The 12,004-nt window shown below is 43.8% G+C and overlaps 1 long non-coding RNA gene across 1 annotated transcript in view; it reads right to left on the minus strand.

Annotated features, from left to right (window-relative positions):
• Positions 1-1,643: 1,643 nt before the first annotated feature.
• LOC118026694 overlaps positions 1,644-12,004 on the minus strand; it is a 298,428-nt gene continuing 288,067 nt past the window's right edge. The window contains exons 5-6 of the long non-coding RNA XR_004683654.1: positions 2,028-2,174; positions 1,644-1,806 (exon numbers count right to left, since the gene is read on the minus strand). This is a non-coding gene — a long non-coding RNA (uncharacterized LOC118026694). The remainder of the gene's footprint in view (positions 1,807-2,027; positions 2,175-12,004) is intronic.

Consider the following 12,004-nt stretch of genomic DNA (forward strand, 5'->3'; position numbering starts at 1 on the left):
AATATATGTCATAATGCGTAATGTGAGATATATTATATGTATATAATATATTATTACATGACTCATTATATATATCACATCATCTTTATCCATTCATCTATGTGGACACTTAGGTTGTTTCCATATCTTGGTTATTGCAAGTAATGCTTCAGTGAATATGGGAATGCAGATATCTCTTCACGATACTGATTTTAATTTCTTTGGATAAACATCCAGAAGTGGACCTGCTGCCTCCAGTGGCAGTTCCTTTTCCTTTTTTTTTTTTTTTTAAAGATTTTATTTATTTATTTGAGACAGAGAGCATGAGAGGGAGGAGGGTCAGAGGGAGAAGCAGACTCCTTGCCGAGCAGGGAGCCCGATGCGGGACTCGATCCCGGGACTCCAGGATCATGACCTGAGCTGAAGGCAGATGGTTAATGACTGAGCCACCCAGGCACCCCTCAAATAAGATTGTTTTTTTTTTTTTTAAGATTTTACTTATTTGCGAGAGAGAGAATGAGAGACAGAGAGCATGAGAGGGAGGAGGGTCAGAGGGAGAAGCAGACTCCCTGCCAAGCAGGGAGCCCCATGCGGGACTCCATCCCGGGACTCCAGGATCATGACCTGAGCCGAAGGCAGTCGCTTAACCAACTGAGCCACCCGGGCGCCCCTCCTTTTCCATTTTTTGAGAGATCCTTAGACTGCTTTCCCTAGTGGCGGCAGCAGTCTGCATCGCCAGCAACGGTGTACAAAGGTTCTCTTCTCTCTGCATCCTCGTCAACACTGCTTATGTCCCGTCCGCCTCATCCTCTGAGCAACTACTGCACTATTTTCTATCACCTTGGGCTTTTATTTCCTTACTTGCATTTATTTTCCTCCCATTTTTTTCTATCCAATTTTCAGTGGACAAATTAGTTGCAAGTCAAGATAGCAGGAATTGTGGTCTTTCTGTAAATCAATCTTCTCTCCTTGAGCGCTGAGCCTGTAGTATCGTTGCCCCCAAGATGAGACGATCACTGTTGCTAGACTAAACATCCCAAAGCATGCTACATTTCCAGACTGCCAGTTACTTGAGGGCTAGAGTCTTGTGTACCTTTATAGCTTCAAAAATCTTTCTCAGAGTCTGGCCCAGGGTGGAATCTCAAATGTTTGTGGGATAAAATGAGAATAATTTTACATTCTCTCCTAAAATAGAGACTATCCATTCCCTCAATAAATACTAAATGAGAACCAACTGTTTCTGGTACGAGAATATTGGCATAAGCCATGCAGACTAGTTCCTTGGAATTTAATTTCTTATAGGAGAGACAGACCAAAAAAAAAAGTGGGGGGATGATTTCATATATGTACTATGATGAAAAATAAAACAAGGTGGTGTGATAAAGAAGGGACAAATACATAGACAAATGGTCTTGGTCAGCTTCTCTAAGGAGGGGACTCTTGAACCGAGAGAACTGAATGATTTTTTAAAAAGCCAATCATGGGGGCGCCTGGTGGCTCAGTCGGTTAAGCATCTGCCTTCGGCTCACGTCATGATCCCAGGGTCCTGGGATCCAGCCCTGCATCGGGCTCCCTGCTGGGCGGGGAGTCTGCGTCTCTCCCTCCCTCTGTCTGCTGCTCCCCTTGCTTGTGCGCACACTCTCTCTCTGTCTCAAATAAATAAATAAAATCCTAAAAAAAATTAAAAGCCAATCATGGCCAATCATGTTAAGACCTAAGAAACAAAGTCTTCCAGACAGTAGAAGGAGTGGCAAATGCAAAGGTCCTACGGTTGGCATCATGAAGAAGTAGGAAGAAGACCAGTGCAGCTGGATGTAATCTGGAGTCCTGAAGAGATAGAAAATGAAGTTGGAGAATACCAGAGCCACTGGGTCAGCAACTGTGTAAAGTGATTAGTGTTTCACAGGAGTAAAGAAAATCCCTTTCATAAGCAGCTGAGGAAGGGAGCTGTGGTATTTTCCCTGAGGTTACCAATAAAAGTAAGACACCATATGGGTGTCACTGCCAATCATAATACCATATTGTTCATCCAGGACCCCCACACCCACCTATATTCAGTCATCCAGGAACAGCTTCCCTCTCTGGCAAGGGAGAGGCTTTTTCATGTGGAAACTTAAGCTTAGTAGGAGAGACATGTCATCATCGTATTTGCACAGCAAGTCATCTCTCTTGATCATGCCCTGGTATGTGCAATCCTGGAAGGGAAGGTTAAATGTCACCAAAAAGAAGAATACCCAACCATACCCCATCTTGTCCATTTCAGTATATCACTAACTTAAACAGTAACCAACAACTGAGAAAGGAAAGACTTCTAGAAGTGTCCCAGATCTGGATGTTCCAAGATAGAAAAGCAAGTTTAATAAGTATGTCAATAAGTAAGCGAACAAGATGTGATTTCACACGTATCAGACTGTCAAAGACAAAACCAGTAATATGAGAAAGTGGGAACGCACACATGTGACCAGTGGGAGAGAACTGGTACAACCCCTCTGGAGGCAATTTTGCAAAATCTGATAAAGTTCAAGGTCGGTATAACCAACAACCCAGCAATTCTACTTCTAGTTCTATGCCCTGGAGAAAGTCTCCCATGTGCCCACAAAGAGGGAGGTGCATAGATGCTTACTAAAGCAAGTAAATCAAAAAAGCTAAGATCCAGCAAAAGGGAAATGGATGGATTATGATATATTCACATAGTGAAATCTCTCATGGCGATTAAAATGAAGAAACCAGAGCTACTTGTGTAAAGATGGCTAAACTTGGGCGCCTGGGTGGCTCAGTCGGTTAAGCGACTGCCTTCGGCTCAGGTCATGATCCTGGAGTCCCGGGATCGAGTCCCGCATCGGGCTCCCTGCTTGGCAGGGAGCCTGCTTCTTCCTCTGACCCTCCCTCCTCTCATGTGCTCTCTCTCTCTCTCTCACTCTGTCTCAAATAAATAAAATCTTTAAAAAAAAAAAAAAGATGGTTAAACTTGAAACACCATGTTGAATGGGAGGTAAAACAAGTTGAAAAGTTATTGGTAATTGCACAGATTTTTTTTACCTATGCTTTTTAAAAACTACTTATTTATTTGAGAGAGAGAGAGTGACCATGAGCAGGCGGAGCGGAAGGCGAGGGAGACAGAATCCCAAGTAGACTCCCTGCTGAGCGCAGAGCTAGACGTGGGGCTCGATCTCACCACGCCGAGACCACCGCCGGAGCCGAAACCAAGAGTTGGATGCTGAGCCAGCTGCACCATCCAGGCACCCCTGGTAATTGTATGAATTTTTAAAAATTCAGAACAATCCTCATATATTAAAACTCTAAGAAAGATCATTTAAATGGCTTTGCCTGGCTCTGGGAGGGAGGGAAGGGATAGGAGCTATACAAATATATCTACAACACTGTTTTAAAATGCTGAAGCAAATATGCCAAAATGCCAGAACTGTGAAAATCTCTTTGCTGGGTGTTCTTAAGATGCCTTCTCATAAATTAGGTTTTGGAGTACTCAAGGTTCTGCCAGTGATAATTTATTAATTCAGTTCAGCAGTGGAAGGGTTGGGGAAAACTGGAGGGGTTACCATTTCCTACTTGTTGGAAACTCTGGTTGCTAAAACAATAAAAGTGACACTATCTGGATTACTAAAAGAACAGTATAACTCTTCAAAATTACAATGTTCACATATTATTGAGAATTTTTTGTTTTTCCTGAAGAATTATGAGCTCAAGCTCTACCAAAGTAATCTTATGTTTGTCTTAAAAAATAATGGATTCTCTAGTAACCTGAACTCTTACTAACAACAGCAGTTCTGTATTAATCATTAGAAGGGACATAGAATTTGACAGAAATGTGTCACAGTCTCTGGGGAAAAAAAAAAAAAACACTAGAAAAAAATGCAAAAAATATCTGCATTAGTTAGGAATCTGTTTACTGGTGTTTATTTATTTATTTTTTTAAAGATTTTATTTATTTGAGAGAGAGAGAATGAGGGAGCACATGAGAGGGGGGAGGGTCAGAGGGAGAAGCAGACCCCCTGCTGAGCAGGGAGCCCGATGCGGGACTCGATCCCGGGACTCCAGGATCATGACCTGAGCCGAAGGCAGTCGCTCAACCAACTGAGCCACCCAGGCGCCCCTGTTTACTGGTGTTTAAAGAACATTATGTAATGACCCTGGTGAACATGAATAAGCTCTTATTAACAAAGATGGTAAGAAAATCTCTCTCTTCTTCCCCCAAACAACCCTGAAATTGTAATACTGAATAATTTTGAAACTGAGTTTCAAAATTGTTAAAATTAGAATGTGCGGCAACAATGGGAAATAAGGAACATCTACAGTTGCCATTTATTTTTGCCAAACATATCACTAGCAAGAGTGGCTTTTCTAATAATAAGAAATGTCTATTCATATCCAATGGGATAATATATAAAAATATTCCCTGCTAGTTCAATAATCCTTTTTTTAGAAAATTTTATTTATTTATTTGAGAGAGACAGAGAGCACGGGAGCATGAGTGCGGGGAGGGGCAGAGGGAGAGGGACAAGGAGATGCCCTGCTGAGCAGGGAGCTGGAAGCAGAAGCAGCGGGGCTTGATCCTTGGACCCTGAGATCATGACCTGAGCTGAAGGCAGACATTTAACTACTTGAGCCACGCAGGCGTCCCTAGTTTTATAATTCTTTATTTGAAATTTTGCAGACTGCCTATACTCATCTCATTTTGAGGATGGTCTGCCATCATCATACTGACTAACTCAAGAGAAATGATGGAAAAAGTCAGTCATAAAGCATTTTATATTTGTAGCTTCTCCCTTCTCTCCCTTTCTGTCTTTAGAATATTCCCTCAGCCCATCAGTATGGCATATAATATATAGTACTTGCTCGATGCACCATCATACTCCTCTAAATATGTGTTCACACATAAAGATAAAGAAGGATAAGAGACTGGCTCTTCCCGGCAGACAGAAGAGCAAATGCCTCCAGGTTGCCCAAATTCATCCTGATGAGAGGTGGCCATTAGCCTCACTGTTCAGAGAACCGAAGGATTAGGAAAAAAAAACAACAACTGAGGAACTTAGAGGAGCATATGAAAATACAGTACTTAAAAGTGCCACCACTAGTTTTCTTTCGTTTAAACAGCCACTCCCCAGGGAGAATCCCCATTCTACTCTTGTGTAATAAATTCGGGAAGAGACTCATTATTGCTTAATCCTGTAACAAGCACACTACTACTTGGGAATTAACCCACTTAACCCTTTCAGGGTCAAAACTGCCACTTGGAAGTGTGCCCCTGAAAGATCCTTAACCTTCTAATAGGCTGATGCTCCAAGGTGTTTGTGCCCAGGAAATATCTTGATTAAAGAATGACCTTGTTTAGCATCTTAAGAAATCTTCAAATTTTTAACTCACTGGTCCATATTCTGATATTTAAAACCAGGCAAATGTCCTATGTACCTCATTATAATTCTAAACTTTGGCATGCAAAATTTAAAGTGTTGTTGAAAAGGACTTCCCTGGGGCGCCTGGGTGGCTCAGTCGTTAGGCGTCTGCCTTCGGCTGAGGTCATGATCCCAGGGTCCTGGGATCGAGCCCCGCATCGGGCTCCCTGCTCGGCGGGAAGCCAGCTTGTCCCTCTCCCACTCCCCCTGCTTGTGTTCCCTCTCTGACTGTGTCTCTCTCTGTCAAATAAATAAATAAAATCTTAAATTAACAAAAAGAAAAAAGAAAAGAAAAGGACTTCCCTTTTGGTTTCCTGGTTCATAATAGGGTATTTCTTCTCTGTACACCACTGGAGCAGAAAATACCGCAGTTTCCCAGCACACCTGTTCAACTGATAGAGAGATTGCTAGTGATCAGCTTTCTGTCACTAACTCATGCATTCGACAGTATTTGTTTGATGGCCCTACCTACGTGGCCCTGCCAGCAGCAGACGCTGGGAATCATGCAGGCAACAGAATCCCAGACACTGTAGTCATAAGCTAGATGCTTTGGAGGGAGGTGCAAATGGCCTGGGGAAAGGGAGACAGAGTGCCAAGTGGTGGAGAGGGTGTACACAGGCTGAGCAGCAGATGCAGAGACCTGAAGAAGAACAGGGCAGTGAGTCCTGTGGATCCAGCAGCGGTGGGGCTCCCGACAAACACCCTGAGGGGAGTGCATGCTTGAGGGGTGTGAGGACCGGCAAGACACCGGGGGGGCTGGGATGGGATGGGAGAGCCAGGGGCAGTCGTCAGAGGAGAAGTCAGCTGGAAGCAGGTGCCAGCCACGCAAAGCCTTCCAGGTCATTGTAAGAACAAGAAGGGAAGTTGTTAGAGCATCGCGAGGAGAGAGTGGACATGAACTAGCCTGTTCTGAAAGACTTGCTCTGTACGGAAAAGGGGAAAGAGGAACTTTACAGGGAAGAAACCTGACAGACAGCACCCGAGCCAAGTGATCAGCGTTGACATTATGGTGGTAAGACGCACGGACATCACATATTCTTGTTAGGATGAGGACAGCCCTTCACCTCTGTGATGTTCTTGCCCAAATCCCAAAACCCCGGTCTATGAGAAAACAACAGACAAACCCAAATTGAGGATCGTCCTACAGAATATCCAACCAGTCCTCCTCAAAATGGTGATGAAAGGGAAAAGCAAACTGTCACAGATCAGAGGAAAGTAGGAGACATGTTACTTAAACCCAGTGTGGGCTCCTGCATGTGATCCTGGGACAGAGAACAGTCATTGGTGGAAAAACTTAGGAAATCCAAATACGGTCCCTAGCAGAGTTAACAGGATTATGCCAATATCAATTTTTTTGTTTTGACAAATGTGCTGTTACCGTGTAAGATGTGAACATTAGAGGAAGCTGGGCAAAGGATATACGGGAACTCGCTGTAGTGTCCTTGTAATTTTTCGTAAGTCTAAAATCATTCTAAAATAAAATAAGTTAGAATTTGGGCAAGCTGGAGGCATTTGCTCTTGTTTTGTGGGGATACTCTGGCCATTTGCTGGAGATACATATGACAGCAGGATGAAGAGTTGGATGTAGGAAATGGAAGTGACTTAGATCGGGGGGAGAAGCGGGGGTGATGAGAAATAGGATGGGTTGGGACACATTTTGAAGGAAGAACCCACGGAATTTGCTGGCAGGTGGGATGTCAGCAGTAAGGGAGATGAGTCAGGGATGGTTCAGAGTCTGGGGTCTGGAAAACAGGCAGTATGGAGGTGTCAGTGAGTGAGATGGGCCAGATGGGGTGAGGAGCAGGATCCAAGGAGAAATCAAGACTTCCTTCCGGACATGGGAAGTATGAGATGCCTATTAGCTGTGCAGCGGGACAGGCAAAGTTGATATACTGGAGAGAATTAGGCTAGAGCTCAGGAGAGAGGTCAGGGTTTGAGGCCCAAATGAAGCATCAACAGTGGGCATATAATCCCCATGACAGTGGGAGACAGCTCCTAGAGAGCAAATGGGTAGATATGTGGGAGGGAGGGAAGGAGGAAAGAGCAAAGGGCAGGGAGGAAGGCAGGTCAGCAGGCAGTCTTTCCATCGCCTGCTAAAACTCCTATAACATAACTAAGCCTGGGCCAAGTGAAGACGGAGGCTTAACAGCCGGGATGTTGAAGAGCCAGGACTACTGAGGTCAGGGATGCATTCCATGAATGTACCTGAATGTGTCTGTGTGTATGTATGTGCACGTGTGTATGTGAGCGAGTATGGCCACATGGATATACACAGTTTATATACACACAGATATGTATGTATTCCATGCTGTGTATTGTCTTTCCTTAAAATAGGGCCTCTTTCCGAGATCCTTGGAGATTTCTGAGATTTTGCATCATTAGCTGCCTCCATTCATTTACAACGTATCTGCAGAGGAATCCACCGGTAGCTAAGAGGAATTTTTCTCTGCCAAAGGCCTTAATCTGGGTATTATTTTTTTTTAAGATTATGTATTTATTTAATTATTTGAGAGTGAGAGAGAACAAGTGTGGGGAGGAGCAGAGGAAGAGGGAGAAGCAGACTCCCCGCTGAGCAGGGAGCCCGATGAAGGGCTTGATCCCAGCACCCTGAGATCATGACCCGAGCTGAAAGCAAACGCTTAGGGGCACCTGGGTGGCTCAGTTGGTTAAGCGACTGCCTTCAGCTCAGGTCATGATCCCGGAGTCCCGGGATCGAGTCCCACATCGGGCTCCCTGCTCGGCAGGGAGTCTGCTTCTCCCTCTGACCCTCCCCCCTCTCATGTGCTTTCTCTCTCTCTCTCTCAAATAAATAAATAAAATCTTTAAAAAAAAAGCAAACACTTAACCGACTGAGCCACCCAGGTGCCCCTAATCTGGATATTATTACCACTGAAATTAGCACAGAGGTTAGGTACTCAGGAAAAACTCAACTGACTTTAAAAAAAAAACTCAGTAAGACAAATCTACTCCCAAAGGCCAAGTTCACAGGAATTTGGTATAGTCAGTGAGAGCTTTTTTCCCCCTTCCATTTGAGCCTTAGTATATGTTCTTGGGTCCTGTAGAGAGCGTTCTGTGTAAAATTTTAGGAGATTGGAAAGCCCTGGGTCAGAGCCCTGTGCGTTTCCCTTATTGAGAGATTATGGCTCAAACCAAATCTGAGAGTACATGATCCACGGTACTCTCTTTAGTGGATCTTTTCAAGCTGTTAAATCATACAGAAACAAACAGGGATACATGATCCCACTTAGACTATTGTTTGGTTCATCAGCTTCATTATTTTTTATGCAGTCCTTCCCAAAGCTGTGTCGTGGACTTCCAAGTCTCGGATTTGAATGGAAATGTACTGCTGGTGAGACCCCATCATATATGACTCATGAAGACTCACCAGAACTCCTTCCTCTCAGGTATTGGTACCACAGCGGGTACGAGGCCACAGGGAGGTGCAGACTGAAAGGGAAGTTGCAGAAAGGGATTCCGGCATTGTTGTTCTCAATACCATCAAATAAGAAACAAATCTGGACTTGGTAAGAAGAGACTTTTGGAAAGGATTATTGCAAGGGAGGAGAGAGACTGTTGTAATATGGGGAGAGTGACAAGAGCAAGAAGGAAAAGGCTCAGACCGTAAAGCCTGCAAGTGTTTCAGAGGTTAGGCAAAAGGGGTTTTCCTTTACAAAGAGGAGTGAAGAGCCTAGAAGAACCAGGTGTGGGAAGTGAGACAAGAGGGTGGCCTGATGGGACAGCAGATCTGAGAACCGTTTACACTGAGGCCAGCCTGTCCTCAGGAGGGGCTGTCTGAGGGCTCCGGCTGAGGGTGGGCCACAGGGCAGGGCCCTGGGGTTAGGAGAGAAGCTAAACCGAAGTTTGGTTAATAAGTGTCTTAGTCTGTTCTGGCAGCCGAACTAAATGCCACATTAATCATTTCTCAGTACTAACATGCAGCAAAGCATTGCCTTGTACACCCTAAACTTGTACAATGTTATATGTCCATTAGATCTCAATAAACCTGGGGGAAAAAATAACACAGGCTGGGTAGCTTATAAACAATGGAAATGTATTTCTCACAGTTCTGGAGGCTGCAAGTCCCAGATCAGGCTGTCTGCATGGTCCGGTGAGGGACCTCTTCCTGGTTCATAGACGGTGCCTTTTCTCTGGGTCCTCACAGGGCAGAGGGGCCCATGTGAGAAGAGACCCCAGAGAGTCTCTTCTATAAGAGCACTAATCCCATTCGTGAGGACTCCACTCTCAGCACCTAATCACCTGCCAAAGGCCCTACCTCCTAATGTCAGTATCTTGGGGGTTTAAGATTCAACATATGAATTTGGGGAGGACACAAACTTTCAGATCACAGCAACAAGCATTTTGTTCCCATGGATCAGTGAGGAAAAGCACTTCAGCCAATCATTTGTGAGGCAAAGAATGGGAATTTGGAGAGTGCGTGTCTTGCCTCCCCCTCGGTAAAGAAAGCATGGAAGGGGTATCTGTGAGTGTGATCCAAGTCATACGGGGATTGGGTCTTTGCAGACAGCTGTTTTCCAGAGCACCAAGGGCAGGGGTATTTATTAATCACAGGGCTTGGGTAAAGTTTACATTGTCAGTACCAATGAAAGAGAATTCAAAAGTCTGTAGCCAAAAGATGAGACGGAGCCTTTAGAGGTTACACACTGAGGATCTAAGCAACCAGGAAAGTTTGCTCCAAACTCACCCCCAGAAAAACATGCCATTTTGCAACTTCTTGAAGTCAAATAATTGCTGTTTTTTTCATGTCCCAAGAATAAGAAATCCTGTGGCTGGAAAGTGCACTACCTGTTGAAGTAACTATGAGAAGGCAATGGTGCCCTGCCATTTAGAGCTTCCTGGACAGTAGAATGTGCAGGAACACCAGACACTTGAGGGACATAAGCCTCACGACCTTTCTCTTGAGATGGGATTTCAGGGGAATGACCACAGACATGAAACCTGTCCCTCTTCTTGCCACCACTGTAGACTCATCTTGTTTTGATTTTCAGAAAACTATTTTATAGTTCCCCCTTAAAAGGCCAGTGCTTCTGGGAAGGACCTCAGGTTAGGAGCTGGTCAGAAATTTGCAGGATTCAGACAGAGAGAGAGTTGTGGAGAGAAAGAATGGGAAAGCAGCAGGGAGAAGCTGCTTCTCTGTAGTTTTCCCCCAGAGCTGGCCCAAAATGGTGGAGAAGCCCATTTGATTGTTGATTTTGTTCACTCTTATGATGAGTTTAGAGAGGAATTTGGATTTTGATCGGGTTTATGTGAAGGACCTTCCCATTTCCATAGATCACCTGCCTTCCCTCCACCCTTCTCCTCCTTTGGGGAACCTGATCCTTTGCATCATTCAACAGGCTGCAGAATACTGGGACCCTGTTCTCTGGATGTTAATGCAGTTTTCCATCTCAATGGAACCCAAACCGGATATTGTCTTTCTTTAAATGTGTTCTTTCCATATTACAGTTTATTTTACAAAAAGGCTGCTTTTGTAAGAAGACCAAGACATGTATTTTCAATGCAAGAAAAACCTCAGAAACAAAAAAGTGACATTGACATTTATAATCATCAGGATTTTAGTGATTCGTTGTAAAGATAATGATTTGGGTTGCTTGTATTTATTAAAAAGTAACAGCATGTGGGACGCCTGGGTGGCTCAGTCGCTAAGCGTCTGCCTTCGGCTCAGGTCACCATCCCAGGTCCTGGGATTGAGCCCCACATCAGGCTCTCTTTTCAGCGGGAAGCCTGCTTCTCCCTCTCCCACTCCCCCTGCTTGTGTTCCCTCTCTCTCTCTCTGTCAAAGTAAATAAAATCTTAAAAAAAAAAAAAAAACACCATGTGTGTAGAAAATAGCATGATTTAGAATTTATGTTGCTCATTGTGAATGTAGAAATGAAATCACCACCACCAAAATACTGAAATAGGGTTGTAATTTCCAATACTACTTTGCTATTTATACAGTGTTTGAATTATATGTGATTTTATTTAGTGACACAATAAATCTATCACAGAGGAAGCAAACAATCCTATTACCTTTGTTATTAAAAGCTCTCATGCATCTGAGAGCTGACCCTATTAAATAAGAGTTAGAAAAATCAAGGAGAAACGTAGCCTCTGATTTCTAAAGAAGTCGAACCATACCAGAGGTTACTGACAGTAACATCTCTAACCACCTAGCAAAAGACATGACCTAAAGCATTCTAATTTGCATTAATAGTGCTTAATTAAGGCCAGTTTGATTTTACAGCCTGTGGCACTGTGTCCAAGAAAAGAATTCAATGAAGGCTGTAATAAGTAAAGCGGTTTAAGCTTCATTTGGACCCATTTAAGTTATAAAGCTATTGGATAAAGTACATAAAATTTCTGATAGAACGCATAGAATCTACATGTATTTTTAAACAGAACTGAGGTTGCAAAGCCATGCTCTCACCGCTACTCTGACACTGGGGGTGTGGGTGGGATGGGAGGAGACGAGCAATGAATACCAATTTTTAGTAAAGAAATGGAAAAACTCCTTAAAGAAAAAGGATGATGAACAGGTGTTCACAGCAATCAAAATAAGACAAAGTTTTCACAAATTATATCCAGTAAATCAAAAGCCACTGCAACAGACAGAT

The sequence above is a fragment of the Mirounga leonina genome, unplaced genomic scaffold (assembly GCF_011800145.1).
Source record: "Mirounga leonina isolate KUSES-001 unplaced genomic scaffold, KU_Mleo_1.0 Mir_268, whole genome shotgun sequence".
Classification (NCBI taxonomy): Eukaryota; Metazoa; Chordata; class Mammalia; order Carnivora; family Phocidae; genus Mirounga; species Mirounga leonina.